Below are 20042 nucleotides of genomic sequence, written 5' to 3'. Positions count from 1 at the left end.
CTCAGGTGATAGTTACACACTTTCACCGTATTCAGTATTTGATCCCTCATTGACAAATTACAATCCATCAATACACCCAAATTTTCCACAACAGGCACAATCCTAACATCAGCGTCACCAATTTCTATACTTTGAAATAACTGGTAATTCTTCAAAGCCACCTCTGTGCCAAAAGAAAACACATTCTGTTTTATCATAATTTAATTTAAGCTTTTTCCTCTGCATCCATGTTTTTATTTAATTTAGTAGTAGTAGTAGTAGTAGTAGTAGTAGTAGTAGTAGTAGCAGTAGTAGTAGTTTAAGATCAGCTGGATCATGAGTCGTTTCTATACTTTGAAAAATATCAGCAAATGCATAATCATCACATACTTTATTTACTTGTCCATGTACAGTACTCATTTGTTGAGGGAATTAATCTCTTTTTAAAGTACTGTGATATAGCGAATAGGCAAATGCTTCAAACTACCTACCACCATAGTTGTGTATGTTTAAATAGGTATTTAAATAAGTTACGTTTACTTATCCGTATGTTATCCTTTATTATTAATCCTCAACGACCCTCACTTTGAACATCATTGTTTCAGTTTTGATCAAGATGGTTTTGATAACGAAACTTCGGAAAAAAATAAGAGGCAGTAACTGGGGTTATTATCTAGTTCACCTAACGCTTAAAACGTAGGATGTAAAATTGAACTTCATTTAAAGAGATTAAACAGTGAAATCATAGAAAAATGAAGTGATAATTCCCCAAAACAGAGAGGATGTTAACTCCTTAACGTCTCTTACAAATATGGCTACTAATGCCGTACTATTTAAATGATATCAATAGCTCAACACTTCGCAAATCTACGAAACTTTCATTGGTTTCTTCTTCTTCAAACTTCAGTATTGCTTTCTTGTGTCATCGGTTGTACACAGCGGGAGCGGAAAGGCCCATTTTCACCAACTATTGCAGATTATCCAGGAAATTTTAAGGTATTTTGATTCAAATTGGAAGTATTTTTAGTTATTTTCACATCCATAATGACAGCAGAGACCAATATCGTGTTTTAAAGCCGGAAAGTGATAACGACCGAAATCAGATGACATTTAGTCTACTTTAGCTAACAGCAATGTAGCTGTAATAACGATCAGAAATGCATAATAAACCGAAGATAACCAGTTGGAAAATTATATTGTTCATGTAAGTGGTTTGAAATCAAAATCTCTTTATTAACTATCTCTCAGTTGGTGTTTGTTCTGCTGTAGCTTTCTTCGCGTGCTAATATAAACCCCATTTCGGTTTCATTGTAGTGTACAAAATTACCACAATTTCACTACTGCTTTACCCTGGTGGTCAACGTTACATGGGTATGTTGTGCACGTCAAACCCATCGGTCACTTTAGTGTCATAATTACTTATAGTTTATGTCAATTGCTCAAATGAATTTTCCTTCGCCGTGGCTCGCTTCGCGTGTAAGTAGACTAAACCTCCTGACTCCTCTGTTCTGGCAAGCGGTACATGAATAAGCTGCGCACGCCAATCACGCGGGTTGTTATTTTTGGGGATATTTTTTATTTGGATAAGCAACAATAGCTATATACTGAACAGAGAGCATTTTCAGCTAGGTAAAATTATAGAACAACAGAACTACATTTCCAAGAGAAAAGGCAACTTTTCGTACAGTAAATAACGTGCTTTCAAAGACCTTTATTTCCACCGCAAATAAACTGTTCTTCCACTATCTCCCCGCCCCCCTCTTCCTGACGGACACTGATGGGAACCTGGGACCTGGTGCTCACTTGGTGGCCATCATTACCTTAGGATATAATAGGATATATTTTTAACTATCTATTTGCGACGGAAATAAAAGTAATTTTGGAAGAAAATGAGAGTTTTATATATATAACCACATTTTTTTTATTAGCAAAGCTTTTCCCGTGTTGTTCTATAATATTACTAGCATAAGAGGCTGAAGTAGGCAGCACCCATCCATTTTCTTTTTTATAGTGAATTCTAGTTTTGGTAGAAATCAATGTATCATGTAGGCTATCAACCCTATCTTGGTTGATAAAACCTTGGGTATTAATTTTGAGGACAGTTTCCAAGTAAGCAAATTTTATTTTAGGTTTTTGTTACTTGGAAATGAATATGGCCCTTAGTTTATCTGGAAAATAAAAAAAACTCCTACGATAGTCCATACCCCATAGGCTAGTGCTTACCTCTTACTGGTAGGCATTATCTAGGGTTGTGCTGTATACGGTAGGCATTACTTATGGGAGTTTGCAGTCTCGCTTAACATAGTTTTTTGGTAATAGTTTACAACACCACGCTCTCCATTTACTCCAAAATAATGCAATCCTGCAGTTTTCATCTTCTTGCACAGTAATTAGGTGGTTATTTAAGTTCTGGGAAAGCAATAGTTAGCAAGATGTGTTGAGGAAGGGGGGAGGAGTTATAAAAAGAAAATAACTCGGTTTCCTCACTAAACGACTCGGAACTGACATGTCAACATAGTCAACCTAACAGAATTCGTGATGCCAGCGTACATAAACAGAAGTCCGTGATGCCAGCGTACATTTGATATACTGTACTGTATATTCAAAATATGCTTAGTTAGATATGGATTAATTACTCAAAGGTGTCTATAAAATCTGCAATTTACAAATAGTGACACTTTTGAGTAATCACTCAATTTTTTATTAAGTATATTTTGAATATCAGTTTATCAAATGTACGCTGGCATCACGAACTTCTGTTTATGTACGCTGGCATCACGAATTCTGTTTCGTTGACTTTGTTGACATGTCAGTTCCAAGTTGTTTGGTGAGGAAACCAAGCTATTTTCTTTTTATAACCCCTTCCCCCTTCCTCAACATATCTTGCTAATTATAGCTTTCCCAGATTTTAAATAACCACCTAATTACTGTGCAAGAAGATGAAAACAGCAGGATTGCATTATTTTGAAGTAAATGGAGAGCGTGGTGTTGTAAACTATTACCGTTTTTTTACATTACCTTTGTTCCTGCATACTCTACCTTTACCCTTGCTGTCCAAACTCTTTCACCTTAACATCGTAGTGCAACTGTAGGGTTTTCCTCCCTAAAGTTACACCATGGCATTTAATGCCCCCCATGCAATCCCCCCAGCTAGCACAACGAAAGACCAGTTGGTGGATGTATCTGCCATTCTACAAACTACCTGTATATTGGTAAGCCAATTTAGTTTGGCAGCCTATCCTACTCTACAATATTGGTGCGTAAGAGGATAAAATTAGTTGGAGCAGTGGCTTTTTTGCACAATACTTTCATGTCTATGCATGATTGCTCATGTGTGTAGTAGAGAGCATGAACAATTTAATAGTATTTATTGATTGTTATTCACACGGTCTTTTGTATCACTTATGTTCGCCACAGTTGGCTTTCGGTATGAGCGTTGTTGATCATATGCAAATCACAGCTTAGGTGCACAACTGGAAGTTTCCTTTATGAGTGTTATTCTTTGCCCACCTTAGATTTTTAATGTATTTAAGAAGCACAGATTTAATAAATGAAATTTTGATTTCTATTTACAGCAGTTTTTTTTATCTCTAATTTACTTTTTGTTACTTAGTTTTTCTGTTGTATATTTAATTTCTGTGTAGAGTAGTTTTTCATCACTAATCTAGTTCTTTTTTTATTGACGGATACCCTCAAAATTGGGCAAAGGGCCTTGGTAGATGGATGGACTGTTCTATATAATTTATTTTATTCCTTTTAGAATTTTTTCGGGGCCACCTCTATAAGAGCTGAGTGTAACTTGTTGAGCTGGATAGTCTCGCCCTGTCGAATAGAATTAAGCCACACTTTGCTTAGTTTGGTTTAATTTATGGTCTGTTTATCTGGCCCCATTTTGCCTGAAAAGCTTTGGCACAAAAATAGGTCACAAAATGAAGGATGTGTCAGGATTGGCTCGACATTCCTGAAAAAGAAGACAGAATTGTGGGAAATAGAGGCAAAGAAAAAGTATTACAATGCTCATAAAACAGGTTGAAATTGAAATTTTATTTTGTTAGTATTATAGATATAAAGGACAGTCAACAAGCTACTGCGATCCTGTTTATGCAGCAGTCTCCCATATCTTATAAGGGATGTGTCAACCAGTTGGCAAACAAACTATAGCCAAAGTTGCCAGAAGTACCAGGAAAAATAGCTGGATTTTTTTTGTCAACAAGGATATTAGCCAGTTGTTGCCCAAGAAATTTAATTGTCAAAAAATAGTGGATGGGTGGGTTAGTGCCATCAGTAGTTCTTTGCAACATCCTTCTGGCCCCTAGCTGCACTATCATTTTAGCCTTCCGCTATGCTCTCCAACCTCTTTTCCTTCTTAGTCCAATTGCAAGGTTTTCCCCCTTGATGTTCATGGGCACTGAATGGCTTTCCAGTCCTCTTCAGGTCCTAATTCATAAATCTAATCAAAGAATTGATCGGCCTGACATTTCTTAAAGAGTAATGTTACTAATCTTATTACTGTACAGTACAGTGGAACCTCTACATACGAATTTTCCAACATCCGAAGTAAAATTCAACCAAGTTTCTGTATCGACACCCGAAGTGTTGCTCCAACATACGAAGTAAACAATACGCGTACGCGTGGAATTTTCTCGAAAGCGTCAACCGTGGTTTGTTGTTGACGCTGCTAGACGGCAGCACATCGGAGTGACGCCAATCGAGCGTCACCTTGATCAATTCTCTCATCTCGTGCGCATCGTGTGGTTGTTCTCTATTCGCTCAGATATTAACAGTGTTTTTTATCTTCCTTTTTCACGTGTTGTTTTCTGTGTTTCGTAATCATGGGTCCTAAAAAGCTTAGTTTCGGTTCAGGAAGTAGTAGTAGTGGTGAAGAAAGGAAGAAGTCAATGCTTTCATTAGAACTAAAGCAAGAAATAATAGAAAAGCATGAGCAAGGTGTACGTGTTAGCGATCTGGCTAAACAATATGGCCGGAATATGTCTCCGATCTTGACGATCATAAAACAGAGGGCAGCCATTAAAGCAGTGAAACCTTTGAAGGGGATCACGATTATTTCCAAACGTTGTGGCCCTACCCTTGAAGAGATGGAACGCCTTTTGTTAATATGGATCAAGGACAAGGAGATTGTTGGCGATACGATCACTGAAACGATCATTTGTGAGAAGGCCAGCGCTATCTACAGTGACTTGAAGGTGGCGGGCTCTGAGGGTGACGCGGGGGAGAGTTCAGCCGATCCTAAGATGGAGGAATTCAAGGCGTCTCGAGGTTGGTTCGAGAAATTTAGGAAACGGACCGGGATTCATTCAGTTGTTCGGCATGGAGAAGCTTCGAGTTCGGACACCAAGGCTGCTAAAGACTGTTAAAAAGTTCGAAAACATAGTGGCGGAGGAAGGCTACGTAGAGCAGCAGGTGTTCAACTGTGATGAAACCGGTCTTTTTTTTTGGAAAAAGATGCCTAGTCGAACGTATATTACCGCCGAAGAGAAGAAAATGCCTGGACATAAGCCAGTGAAGGATCGGTTGACTCTTGCGCTTTGTGCCAACTCCAGCGGGGAGTGCAAAATTAAGCCTTTATTAGTTTACCATTCCGAAAATCCTAGGGCATTTAAAGCACATAGAATTAATAAAGACCTGCTACATGTTCCATGGCGTTCTAATTCTAAGGCTTGGGTTACTAGGCATATCTTTGTGGAATGGGTAAACGTAGTTTGTTCCAACACGGTTACTTACCTAGAACTACCTTCTTAGGAGTTACTGGCTAACTCTACCTAACCGACCAGCTTTTTGTATAGTTTATCTCCCTCTTCTCGTTTTCTACGGGGTCAACCTCTGGCAGTGTGGTACATGCCTGAGGCGACCCCGGGGTCAGGCATCGTGATATCTCAGGTCGACTCTCCAGTAAGTTTCTGGTTGCGACGTGATATACACCTCGCCGCGCTCTCTCTTACCTGTGCGACCCTCGTGTCCCCCAATCCTTTGTGTTTACCGCGTGTTGCCCGCGTGTTTTCATTTCACTTTCCCGTTCATCCTTGTGTTTCTTGGTGTGTTAGCGTTGTGTTATGGAGCATCCTCGTCGTTGCCCTGGGCCTGTGGCTGGGAAGTCTTGCGGGGCTTTCCTCTACAAGCCTGAGGTTGATCCCCTCTCCCTGTGTTCCACGTGTAGGGGGAAAGTGTGTTCCCCTACCTCTACGTGCCCGGAATGTGCTGATTGGACTGAGATCCAGTGGGTGCGCTTCGGGACGAAGAAGAAGAAGGCAACTAAGAAGTTGCCTAAGGATTCAAGCTTTTCCTCGCCTGCAGCTTCGCCAGACGATTCGGTAGACCGTAGCGCCCGCTCTTCCCCCCCTACCCAGCGTAGGGGACGAGTTAAGTCCGTTGCGGGGAAGAGGCCCATTGCCCTTCCCCAAGAGTCTGATTTTCCTGTGGGGGATGTGTCCAGTGTGGGGCAGGCATGTGTGGGGCCTGAGTGGAGTGCAGAAGTGTGGGTAGGAGGCGAGGGCCTGGTGCCCGCAGGTCCCGTCGCCTCGGAAGATCCTATGTGGGGTAGGCAGAGTGCCGATACTTCCCCTGCCTCGTGGCGTGTTTCGAGTGCTTCGACCGCCGGGGGAGACACGGAGAAAGGTAGTTCGACGTCTTCGGACCCCGCCACGTGGGTGAAACCTAGGACTCCCTTCAGGTCTCCCGTTAGAGAGCAGGTAGATCAGTGGCTCTGTAAAGGACTCGCGGGGACCCCTCCGGCTCCCTCGGTTACGCTACCCCCCGTGTTTCTGCAACCGCCCGCACCTGAGAAACGACGTGATTTTTCCCCCACGGTCTTGGACGTGTCGGCCGGTCGGAGAGCTCCGTCCTCATCCTCGTCGTCGTCGTCGTCGTCGGACTCTTCGTCTTCTTCGTCATCAGAGGACGAAGACATGAACCTGATCAAAAGGAAGAGGGAGAAATCCCGAAGGAAGAAAAAGTCTCGTTCCCGCTCGAGGCACGGTAGGAAACGGTCGAAGTCCTCTAAGAAAAAAGCGAAGAGGAGTAAGTCAAAGGACTGGGTGAATGTCACAGTGCCCCGGATCGAGCTGTTTAGGTTGTTCACAGCCGCGGCCGCTTCCGGGTGGCTCCCTAGAGCCTCGCCTTTGTTGTGTCACCCTCCTAGCTCCTCTTTCGACCTAGCCGCCCGACGGTAGCCTCCGCCCCTTCTTCCCTTAGGAAGGATATAAGGAGTATGAAGGAAGGCTTAGCGTCGACCACGGGCACCTTGGAGGCCTTCCTTAAGCACCAAGGGCGCCCGTCGGTCCACATGTATCCCCCATCCACGGAGCCCCCCGTGGAACAAGGTACTCCCATGACGGATGCCTTTGTATCCACGGGGCAGACCATACCACTGGCAGGCTCGGAGGACGTTGGTACTCCCATGACGGATGCCTTCTTCCCCACGGGGCAGCCCGTACCACTGGCAGTCCCGTCGGGTGTTGTTTTTCCCACCGTCACGGCTTACACCCGTACGGATGAACTGGTACGGAAGACCTGGTGGAAGGAGGGGAGTGCTCGACGGACGACATCTCCTCCTACCGTAAGGTACTGGCCCTCATCCGAAGACACCACCGGTTGGATGAGCCCAAGCCCTCAGCTGCAAAGGCAGTACTTTCCGGACTCTCCAGGATGATCGACAGTCCGGTACAACAAAAGCCATCTCTGTCTCTCCCTCTCGCTCAAGACGTAAAGCTGGGGATGGAACAGATCGATGAATACTTGGAAGGACTAGCAGAGGCCCCCAGAAGTCAGAGTTCCTCCAAACTTCTGCCAGGCCTAAAATCCCAGAAACGTTTTTACGTTCCCGAAGGGCATCGCGGCGGTCCCCGTGCGGTAGAAGCAGCGGTGTCCGCGCTGAACCAGGGAACCTCGGAAGACAGGGCATCCACGGCCCCCGTGTGCTTTTCCCCAACGGGAGCATCTATGATGGAGGACCTGGTCTACGTGTCCTCCTGGTTGGATTGGTGGTCGTGCGCTTTGGTGGGGTTTCAGGCATCACACGACCTCTCCCTTCCAGAAAATCAGGCCATGCTGCGGGACCTTGTTAGTTCTGGGGGCAAGGCTTTCAAATTCTTATCGTCCCAGTCTCTGACGGTAGCTTCGAACTGGGTCCTGAGAAAAAGAGATACTGTTTTGAGCAAACTAATGCGGAAGTTGCCTGACAGGGAAGCAAGGAGACTGAGAAATTCCTCCCTGTGGGGGAATGACATTTTCCCCATCAAGTTGGTAGAGGATACTGTGGAGAAGGTGAGGAAAGTGAGAGAGACGGATCCTAGGCCCCCGCCTATGAGGAAGACCACGTTTAGGAGAGCTCCAACGGACGTCCCTCACTCCTCACAGACCACACCCTTGCTTCCCAGAAGAGAACTTCCTTCAGCCCCTTGGCTTCAAGCCTCGCAAAAGCCCACCCGTAGGACCACGGCAGGCCCTCAGTCAGCCTACAGACCCTCCTATGGTAACGCTAGGAGAGGTAGATCTGGCCGCTCCTCCAGGAGAAGGTAGGAGGAGAGGCCCCCTACTCCCGTAGGAGCCCCTAGTAGGGGGATGCCTCAGACTTTTTTGGCAAGTATGGCGGGATCTCGGTTCGGATCCCTGGACGGTGACGTTCCTGAAGGAGGGCTACAGACTCCCGTTCCTGGAAGAGCCTCCCCCTCTCATCCCAGCCCAGAGGGCCGATTGGCTGGTTCCAAAGGACCCCTTGAAGAGGTTGGCGCTACAAGAGGAAGTAGCGACCATGATCAACAAGGGAGCTTTGGAGACAGTGGAGAACCCCGGCCCGGGTTTCTTCAGCAGGCTCTTCCTGGTGGAAAAATTGACAGGAGGGTGGAGGCCAGTCATAGATCTCTCAGCCCTCAACAAGTTCGTCTCAAAGACGGAATTCAAGATGGATACCCCCAAGACAGTGATCGCAGCCTTGAGGGAGGGGGATTTCCTCATGTCTCTCGACCTCAAGGATGCCTACTTTCAAATCCCTGTACACCCCTCCAGCAGGAAGTTCCTCAGGATCAAGTGGGAGTCCAGGGTCCTGCAGTTCAAGACCCTGTGCTTCGGCCTCTCGACGGCCCCGCAAGTGTTCACCAGAGTGTTCGCCCCGATCTCGGCGTGGGCACACGAGAAAGGAATTCGTCTACTCAGGTACCTGGACGACTGGTTGTTGCTTTCTGCCTCAAGGGAACAACTGAAGGAGCAAGGTGATATGTTGCTCGACCTCTGCAAGGTGTTAGGGATCACGGTCAACCTAGGGTAGTCCCAGCTAGTCCCCAGCACCAGGATGACTTACTTGGGGATGGTCCTGGACACCCAGTTAGTAAGGGCCTTCCCCTCAGAAGAAAGGTTGGCCAACCTGGAACGTATCCTTCAACCCTTCCTGACGGGACAACCCAGGAGGGCCAAGGACTGGCAGAAGTTACTGGGTCACCTGGTTTCCCTGGAAAAATTAGTACCGCAAGGGAGACTCAGACTCCGCCCGGTACAGTGGAATCTAAAGGAGTCGTGGGTCCAAGGCAAGGAACCCCACAAAGTAGTGCCAGTCCTCCCGAAGACGAGAGAGACCCTTCTTTGGTGGAGCATCAGGTCAAACACGGAGAAGGGAATGCCCTTCGCCTCCGACCACCCGGAGATGCTGTTGTTCACGGACGCATCGAAGGAGGGCTGGGGAGCGCACCTGATGGGAAAATCAGCAAAAGGGCTGTGGTCCAGCGAGGAGGCGTCTCTCCATATAAACATCCTGGAGATGATAGCAGTTCTAAGGGCGTGTCGACAGTTCGTACACTTACTGCGAGGGAATACTGTGGCGTTAATGTGGGACAACGCCACAGTAGTGGCGTATGTAAAGAAGCAGGGAGGTATGAAGTCAAAGGTCCTCTGCGCCCTAGCCACGGAACTGTTGGAGTGGGCCACAGAAGAAGGGTTGGAACTGACGGCAAGGTTCATTCCAGGAAAGAGGAACGTGATGGCCGACGGCCTCAGCAGGGCGGGTCAGGTGATAGGTTCGGAGTGGACCCTACACCCGGAGGTAGCTCGAGCAGTCATCCTACTGTGGGGCTCCCCACATGTCTGAATGCCCAACTCCCCATGTTCTGTTCTCCAATCCCAGATCCGTCAGCAGCGTTCGAGGACGCCTTCCAACATCCCTGGGACGGTCTCGATGTGTACGCCTTCCCTCCCTTCAGTTTGATCAGGCAAGTGCTGAACAGAGTGAGAAGGTCGTCCAACCTGTCGATGACTTTAGTAGCGCCCTGGTGGCCGGAGAGAGACTGGTTTGCAGACCTAAAGGAATTAGCTCTTCGTCCTCCTTGGCCGCTTCCGGACAGGCCAGACCTCCTGCGACTACCTCACTTTCACAGGTGGCACGAAAACCCTCGATCCCTCCGCCTTCACGCGTGGAGGTTATCGAGAAGCTCCTGAAGAAAGAAGGATACTCATCGAGAACCGCGACAAGGATGTCTGGTTATCTACGGCGTTCCTCGGCAGTTGTCTACCAGGCGAAGTGGGCAGTCTTCCTGAAGTGGTGTGCATCCAAAAACATCAGGCCCCTAGGGGCGTCGATCCAGGACATTGCAGACTTTCTGGTGTACCTGAGAGACGACGTGGGTTCGTCCATCCCAGCCATCAAGGGAGTTCGAGCAGCCCTAGGTCAAGTCTTCCTCCTTAGAGGCATTGACTTTGGAGCCTCGAGGCACATCTCGATGCTCATCCGCAGTTTTGAGCAATCATGTCCCCCCTCAGGAGGTACGGGTTCCGTAGTGGGACTTGGCAAGAGTCCTCAAAGTTCTGACAGAACCGCCCTTCAAACCTCTCAGGAACATTTTAGACAGAGAACTCACCCTTAAAACAGCTTTTCTTTTAGCCCTGGCCTCGGCGAAAAGAGTTAGCGAGTTACACGGCCTCTCTTACGAGGTCTCACACTCCAAAGGGTGGAGGGAAGTTGTCTTTAGGTTCGTCCCTAGTTTTGTGGCGAAAACGCAGAACCCAGCGTGTTGGGATCCTCGGTTCGAGGGTTTTTCGGTGCCAGCCATCCCTTGATCCGGCAACCCTAAGGATCTCCTCTTATGTCCCGTACGAACTATAAGAAAATACCTGGAGAGGACTGCAGATTGCCGCCCTCAGATAAAAAATTTATTCATCTCAACAGGACGAGTGAAGAAACCAGTCTCGAAAAATTCCATCTCTTTTTGGCTGAGACAAGTGATAAAGAGAACCTACGAGGCTTCTGGGATCCCTCTACCTGGAAAACCGAGACCTCATGATATCAGGGCTCTGAGCACCTCTCTGGCTTTCGAGAAGAACATGGCTGTGGGTAAGATCCTGAAGGCTGGGACCTGGTCTAGGCAGTCCACCTTCACGGAACATTATCTAAAAGATTGTACGAGAAAATCCTTGGACAAATTTTCTATTGGCCCGGTTGTGTCGGCCCTTCAAGAGATCTAAGGTCATAGCCACAGGGTAACCGGGGGTGTTAATGCCAAGAGACACTAGTTCCTTCCTTAACCTTACCCCCCCCCTCCACTTTTTCCTTCCTTCCCCGGATCGAACGGGCCAGGAAGATGAGGAGAAGACCTTAATCACGGAAAGGTATAACCTTCAAGAAATTGGTTTTGAAAAAGGTAAGACATTTAGACACTAAGTGAGTTTTTTTGGATAGTTTTCCCCTACTTTTCGTGCAGTTTTCAAGTGGTCCTAGAATCAAGCCCTCCTTAGAGGTCCCCTCTCTCGCGTGCCTCCCCGTCGAATCCTGATTCCTGCTGGACACTCCCACCTCCTAAAGTGTAAGTCTCCTAAGAAGGTAGTTCTAGGTAAGTAACCGTGTTGGAACAAATCACAAATTTTTAAGTAATTTGTATTTTTCCTAACATACTTACCTAGAACTACCTTCGGGTTATGGCCCTCCTATCCTTCCCCGAGAACCTGCAGGATCGAGTAATACCTATTCCAACGAAACTTACTGGAGAGTCGACCTGAGCTAGCACGATGCCTGACCCCGGGGTCGCCTCGGGCATGTACCACACTGCCAGAGGTTGACCCCGTAGAAAACGAGAAGAGGGAGATAAACTATACAAAAAGCTGGTCGGTTAGGTAGAGTTAGCCAGTAACTCCTAAGAAGGTAGTTCTAGGTTAGTATGTTAGGAAAAATACAAATTACTTAAAAATTTGTTATTTTCTGCCCTGCTGTCAAGAAGTATCTTCAGGAGAGGAATTAGCTTTTGAAGTGCTTGCTTTGTTTGGACAATGTACCCGCTCGCCCCCCCCGGACTCGAAGATGATGATATCGACTAATACAAATTCATCAAAGTGTTGTATCTTCCACCGAATACCACCCCTATCCTCCAGCCCATGGACCAGCAAGTCATCTCTAATTTTAAGAAGCTGTACACCAAGCACTTATTTAAGCAGTGCTTTAATGTCACGCAAAGCACCAACTTAACTTTGCGTGAATTTTGGAGAAGCCACTTTAATATCGTGCACTGCTTAAAGATCATAGATCAGGCTTGGGAGGGAGTAACTCGTCGGACCCTGAATTCCGCTTGGAAGAAGCTTTGGCCTGATGCTGTTGCTCCCAGAGATTTCGAAGGTTTTGGCCCCGAGAATGAACCTGTGGTTGCCGCCGACGAAGACGTCGAAGAGATTGTATCCCTTGGCAAGTCCATGGGTCTGGAGGTGGATGAAGATGACATCACCGAACTCGTCGATGAGCATCGTGAAGAGCTCACCACCGAGGAACTCGAGGAGTTGCAAGCCATGCAGCATGATGAGTTCCAAGCGCAGTTGAGTGAGTTGGAGGAGACCGAGGAGGTAGGCCAAATCTTAGGTACGGCGGAAATAAGACAGATGTTGGCATATCATCAACACGTGGTTGATTTCATCGACAAGTATCACCCACAGAAACTTCAGGTTTGCCGTGTAGTTGCGCAGTTCGATGATGTTTGTTTAACTCATTTTAGAAAAATCCTCAAAAGCCGTACCAAGCAACTTTCAATCGATAGTTTCTTTAAAAAATCTCTTTGTGCCGTAACCGAAATACAAACCACGCTATTTACATTGGGTATTACTTTCGGCGTAGCTGAAATGACGAGCCATTAGATTTTAACGAGGGCAGGGGTAGGGGGAGGGGTAGCTTGCTACCCCTCCCTCCCTCACACACCGGTGAAATGTCTCACTTCACTTTTGGCTCGGACAATAGACAGACGTGCCTGTCTTTGTCCTCGCTTGGCAGCCATTATTTGTGTTGTCTTTACTTAATCACTTACTTTTCTTTTACTCAATATATGTGTAAAAATTTTTTCGTGTTTATGTATATATTTGAGTATAGAAATCAGTAAGTTTCCTTTTCAGAGTTCGTGCTTGTGTGTGTAGTGTACGATATCTCCGTGTAGCCCTCGGCAGTTATGCCACCATGGTGTAATTTTATGGGTCGCGATCGAGTTTGACTACGGTCTTTCTCTCTCTCTCTCTTTTGAGGTCGTTCACCCTTTACTACGTTTTACTACGTCTGAGTAGCTTCCTTCCCGTGTGGGTGGGGTTGCTACGCCGTACGTTTTGTCTCAATTAGTTTATGAATCTAATTGTATTTGTTGATTTTTCAGCTTTTGTAGAACGATTCCTTTCGGGGTTTTCGTTCTTTATTTAGTGTTCATTCATTTTTAAATTACATAATTACATAGTTACATAATTATAATTGTTAATTCTGTGTTGGTTACAGCTCTCCTTCCGTAAGTGTAAGTGGTTGTGAGGGCACGTGCCTGTTGTGTAATTCTTGTGTTCTTTTCCCTCTGGATTCCTCTTCGGAGTCTTCCCAGGGGAATGAATGTTAACTAATGATTTTTGTTTTATTTTTCACAGTTACCGATCTAGTTCGTTTCTGTAATGTGACAACGGAGTGAGCTGTCTTGTTGAGGCGTGGGGATTCGGCTGTTGCTGCCTCCCCTATAGATCTTCGTCAGGGCCGTGTCTCCTTCTCCTGGAAGTACTCCCGTGACGATTGACAGCTCTCCAGTTCATTTTAGAACACTCAGGAGGCTCGCCTCCTTGGGTGGGTAACTTTCCTTCCGAGGGAATTTTTTCTGTTCAGGCTTCGAGTTTTTTCTCCTTTGGGGGGTTCTCCTCTTGCCTTTATTTCGTGCGACTATGCTCTTGGTGCTGAGCGGTCGCACCTGCAGTTACGCTCAAGGGGCTGGGCAACTGCAGGAGCCCCTCTTCGGAGGATTGCTCTTTTTAGGTCACTGGCTGACCCGTCTCTTTTACGAAGTGTTTCTCTTTCGTTCGCGAGGGAGTACACTCATAAGAGACTCCTCTTCGGAGGACTCTTCTGCTGTTGTTGCTGTTGGCCGCCTTTGCCGTAAGGCTCACCGTCCGCTACGTCGTAAGAGCCTCCCGTCTCCTTATAAGGGTGCTAAGAGGCGCCGTTTTGGATCTTCTCCGTATGCAGCCTCCTTCCTGACCTTCCGCCCCTGGTGCAGATGGACAGCAGTCTGGGATGGACAGCAGTCTGACCTCGTCATCCGACGGGCAACGGTCCCTTCGGGGCAAAGGGTTGCCTCCCACGGTGGGTGCTTCCCTTGCGTGTCAGGGTTCCCCTGCGTGCCCTTCTGCAGTGTTAGCGCACAGGCGCTCTCCTGCTCGTCAGCGTTCCCCTGATCGCTAGCGCTCTCCTGATGATCATCGCCCCACTGCTCGCCAGCGCTCTTCTGAGGACTCCGAACATCCTGTTGTTCCTGTTGTGCGCCCTGCGCGCCATCGGTCTCCTGAACGCTCTAGATCTCCTGCCCGTCAGAGCGCACCTGTGCTTCCAATTCCTGATATGCGCCCTGTGCGTCCACGTTCGCCCACGCGACCTAGAACTTCGGTTCAGGTCTTGGACAAGGACTCTTCTTCTCCTCGCCCTCGCGTTCCGGCCAAGCGCAGCAACGCTCGCGGTCGCCTACGCGTGCTTCTAAGCTACTGTACGCACAGGATTCCACGCGTCGCCCTTCTGCTCGCCAGCGACAACAGATGCGTCAACGTTCGCCTGCTCGTCAGCGATCTCCTGCGCGTCAACGATCGCCATCGATCTTCCACGCGTTACAGGTCCCCTGGACACCATCAGTAGCGATCTAGCGCTCGCCTGCTGTGGACCACGATCTCCGGTAGCTGAGTCTTGCCGTAGATCTTCCTCCTGCTCGCCAGCGCTCACCTTAACTTCTGTCCTTCTGTGCGCCAGCGCACATCTGCGCGCCCTTTCCTGCCACGCACCAATGGGCGCCAATGGTTTTTCCTGACCATCCAGGATCACCTGATTGACAGCCCGCATCTGCGCTCACCTTCCTGATGCACCTGCGCGCCTTCTGACTAGCGCGATGCGCGCTAACCATCCCTAGTCTCTTACGCGTCAGCGATCTCTTACGCGCCCGCGCGATTCTTCGCCTGCGCGCTAGCGTTTTTGTTAATGCACCACCGCTCGCCGACGCGCCATCGCTCGCCAACGCGCCTTCACTCGCATACGGGCCATCGCTCGCCAAGACGCGTCAACGCGCCATCGGTCTCCTGACCGCCTGCGCTCGCCCGCTTGCCCGCGCGCCCACGTGCCTGCGCGACCACACGCCCACGTGCCCGCGCGCCTACGCGCATGCGCGTCTGGGCGCACGTGCGCTCCAATGTTCGCCCCGCGAACCGACGGTGTGCCATCGCGCGAACCGACGGTGTGCCATCGCGCGAACCGACGGTGTGCCATCGCGCGAACCGACGGTGTGCCATCGCGCGAACCGACGGTGTGCCATCGCGCGAACCGACGGTGTGCCATCGCGCGAACCGACGGTGTGCCATCGCGCGAACCGACGGTGTGCCATCGCGCGAACCGACGGTGTGCCATCGCGCGAACCGACGGTGTGCCATCGCGCGAACCGACGGTGTGCCATCGCGCGAACCGACGGTGTGCCATCGCGCGAACCGACGGTGTGCCATCGCGCGAACCGACGGTGTGCCATCGCGCGAACCGACGGTGTGGCATCGCGCGAACCGACGGTGTGCCATCGCGCGAACCGACGGTGTGCCATCGCGCGAACCGACGGTGTGCCATCGCGCGAACCGACGGTGTGCCATCGCGCGAACCGACGGTGTGCCATCGCGCGAACCGACGGTGTGCCATCGCGCGAACCGACGGTGTGCCATCGCGCGAACCGACGGTGTGCCATCGCGCGAACCGACGGTGTGCCATCGCGCGAACCGACGGTGTGCCATCGCGCGAACCGACGGTGTGCCATCGCGCGAACCGACGGTGTGCCATCGCGCGAACCGACGGTGTGCCATCGCGCGAACCGACGGTGTGCCATCGCGCGAACCGACGGTGTGCCATCGCGCGAACCGACGGTGTGCCATCGCGCGAACCGACGGTGTGCCATCGCGCGAACCGACGGTGTGCCATCGCGCGAACCGACGGTGTGCCATCGCGCGAACCGACGGTGTGCCATCGCGCGAACCGACGGTGTGCCATCGCGCGAACCGACGGTGTGCCATCGCGCGAACCGACGGTGTGCCATCGCGCGAACCGACGGTGTGCCATCGCGCGAACCGACGGTGTGCCATCGCGCGAACCGACGGTGTGCCATCGCGCGAACCGACGGTGTGCCATCGCGCGAACCGACGGTGTGCCATCGCGCGAACCGACGGTGTGCCATCGCGCGAACCGACGGTGTGCCATCGCGCGAACCGACGGTGTGCCATCGCGCGAACCGACGGTGTGCCATCGCGCGAACCGACGGTGTGCCATCGCGCGAACCGACGGTGTGCCATCGCGCGAACCGACGGTGTGCCATCGCGCGAACCGACGGTGTGCCATCGCGCGAACCGACGGTGTGCCATCGCGCGAACCGACGGTGTGCCATCGCGCGAACCGACGGTGTGCCATCGCGCGAACCGACGGTGTGCCATCGCGCGAACCGACGGTGTGCCATCGCGCGAACCGACGGTGTGCCATCGCGCGAACCGACGGTGTGCCATCGCGCGAACCGACGGTGTGCCATCGCGCGAACCGACGGTGTGCCATCGCGCGAACCGACGGTGTGCCATCGCGCGAACCGACGGTGTGCCATCGCGCGAACCGACGGTGTGCCATCGCGCGAACCGACGGTGTGCCATCGCGCGAACCGACGGTGTGCCATCGCGCGAACCGACGGTGTGCCATCGCGCGAACCGACGGTGTGCCATCGCGCGAACCGACGGTGTGCCATCGCGCGAACCGACGGTGTGCCATCGCGCGAACCGACGGTGTGCCATCGCGCGAACCGACGGTGTGCCATCGCGCGAACCGACGGTGTGCCATCGCGCGAACCGACGGTGTGCCATCGCGCGAACCGACTACCTTTGTGGAAAATTTTCACTGCTTGCAACAACCTTCCACCAACTCCATATAACCTCATCACATTGCTTCCCTATCAACTCTATCGTACGCTTTCTCCAGATCCATAAACGCAACATACACCTCATCTTTTGCTAAATATTTCTCGCATATCTGCCTAACTGTAAAAATCTGATTCGTACAACCCCTACCTCTTCTAAAACCACCCTGTACTTCTAAGATTGCATTCTCTGTTTTATCCTTAATAATCCTATTAATCCTTTTCCAACTACACACTGTATTTGGCTTAAAAAAAAACCTGTTAAACCATTCTGAATGTGTTTCCATGATCTGGCTGTGGAAACTGTCACAATCAATATCACAATTTTCATGGCTAGCTGTGACTATAGCTAAGGGAGAATTTTGTTATTGACATGACCAATTGACCAGTCACTGCCAAGGTTCTTTCTGGTCCTTATCAGAACATGGATTAAAGTGATAAAAGCGTAGGATTGTTTGGTATTTGATCCGTTTATCTCATCAGTCTAGAGTCTCAAGTTATGGTACAGGGGTCACAGTGTGTTGAGACAAATAAGGTTTGTCTGCTTATAATATTTATTGTTTCTGCTGTCATGTGATCATATTTTTGTTGGCCTGTGTTAAATGACATATAAGCTAGGAGACCGGAGGAATTGATATATTTTTTTTTTAAGTCCACCTATTAAAATGAAAATGTTGATAGCTGAGCTGGTCTGTTTATATAGAATTTATGCTGTTAATCTTTTACAGAAATTGTGTGGCTTTGTATATTTTTATTTTTGAAGAAACTTATATCCAATAATACTAAATTACACTAAGTTTTAAGTAATACATTAATTCTGAAAGTATTAGCTTCTTGTACTGATGAGAATTTTAGTAAGATGTATGTTAGTTCAGTTTTGAGGGATTCATAAAGTTGTGCATATTACTAATCTCCCTCAATGATTTTCAGAAAATTGGTTAAACAATTTATTTTATTCTAAGACTCTGACAGCATTGATTGCCAGCTTTGCATACTTATTAAAACAAAATATTCTGAGTAAGATTAGGTAAGCACTGTAACATACATTCATTATTTACAGTATTGATTTATACTATGTTGTTTCATGAGATGTTCTCAGCATCAATGACCTTAGATGTCAGGATGAAAACTTTAAATCGATCAATCAATCATGAGATGTTCACTGCATTCAAACAAAGATACTCTAATTAATCTCCTGAGCTCACTGCTATTGTTTTCTACAGACACATGTATACATTCCTGAAGGAAGATGCCTGCACTGGTGGTGTTTCAACAACGATGGAGGATTGGCAGTGATGATTTCGTTATCCCGGGAATCATTGAAGTTTTGGTTCGTGCAGGATGGTGAATATTGGAGAGATTTATTTATTTTAAGAGTACAGTAATACGATTGCTAAATTTTTCATCATTAGATGTCCAATGAATGTCAAGCTTTTACATCATGGTAAGAAAAATGTAGAAATGGCTAAATTCATCCCACAATGTAGCCTGCTGTACAATGTTCATTCTATAGTACATACCATTGTGTATTGCTTTCATTATTTTTCTACAGTACAATGCAGCACAGTACTTGTTATTGTAAAGAATAGTTACAGTATATCTTGATTTCCCTCTTGGCTTATAAAGCATTATTCTATTGTTGAAAGTTCCTTAAATTAACTTTATGATAATACGAAAATAATGAAGATAGAAATTGTGATAATGATGAAATTGTAGCACTCATACTGTTCCTTGAATTTGTCAGACTTCAGGTTTGATAATCATCTTCACATTATTATTAGAAATTATGTTTACTGTGTAGCATTTATGAAGTTTTTATCCAAAAACCAAGTGAAGTAAGTAGGATAATTTTGTTAATACCCAATTTTCTGTAAGATCAAGTCTTTATGATTTTAGATGGTAAGATTTTATTATGATGATAGTGATATGTCATGACTAATACAACAAGGCATTTGTCAAGTTTGTCCATTACCAAGTAAGTTTACTATACTATTTAGATTAATTGTACAGCTATTTTTAGATCCAAGAAGTCTGTGTAGTCTGTTTACAGAGTTAAACTTTCATTGTTGACATCACTGTACCCTTCATTTATTGTACTTTAACTTGCTTTTGTAATAACAGGCTTGGATTGGTGCTTGCCCTCTTCATCCACCATGAGAGTGATACTAGTCGATGCTCTCACGGAAGTCATCTCTTACGACTCTTCTTGGTGGGTGCCATGGTACTGCTGGGAGTCACCCTTATTGTTACAATTGTATTAGTCATCTTCAGCAGCCGGGGAACTATCATGAATACAGAACCCAGGAAGCGTGTGGCAGACCTACTGGTTATCAGGTACTGTATTGTATATTTGATGCTTTTTTTTAATCAAAGGACATATTTTACACAACTGTTCTAAGACTGCTGTGACAGTTCTTTAATTGAAGATATTTAAAAAAAAATATTTTCAATAGGTGTCATTTATTTATATGAATTTCCCCTGATGTTCATGTGGCTTTTTTACTAGAAGCTTGTTTTTATTGAAGTTTACCCCAAAAATTTGTAGAAAAAGCTTTCCTATTTTCTTTCTTTTCGAAAGAAACAAACCTCCAGTAAAGTAATGAGACAATCTAGTGGTTAATGGTAACACGCTAGGAGTAACCCATAATTCTGTTTTCTCTT

The 20042-nt window shown here is 47.7% G+C and overlaps 1 long non-coding RNA gene across 1 annotated transcript; it reads left to right on the top strand.

The window, feature by feature from the left end:
* Positions 1-820: 820 nt before the first annotated feature.
* LOC137657055 (uncharacterized) lies at positions 821-19709 on the top strand. Its single transcript, XR_011047091.1, has 3 exons — positions 821-975; positions 18605-18725; positions 19503-19709. It is a non-coding gene; the product is annotated as an uncharacterized lncRNA (long non-coding RNA).
* The last annotated feature ends 333 nt before the right edge of the window (positions 19710-20042 follow it).

Source organism: Palaemon carinicauda, chromosome 18, assembly GCF_036898095.1.
Source record: "Palaemon carinicauda isolate YSFRI2023 chromosome 18, ASM3689809v2, whole genome shotgun sequence".
Classification (NCBI taxonomy): domain Eukaryota; kingdom Metazoa; phylum Arthropoda; class Malacostraca; order Decapoda; family Palaemonidae; genus Palaemon; species Palaemon carinicauda.
Note: the sequence above shows the minus strand (reverse complement) of the source record. Positions and strands in the feature narration are given on the sequence as shown.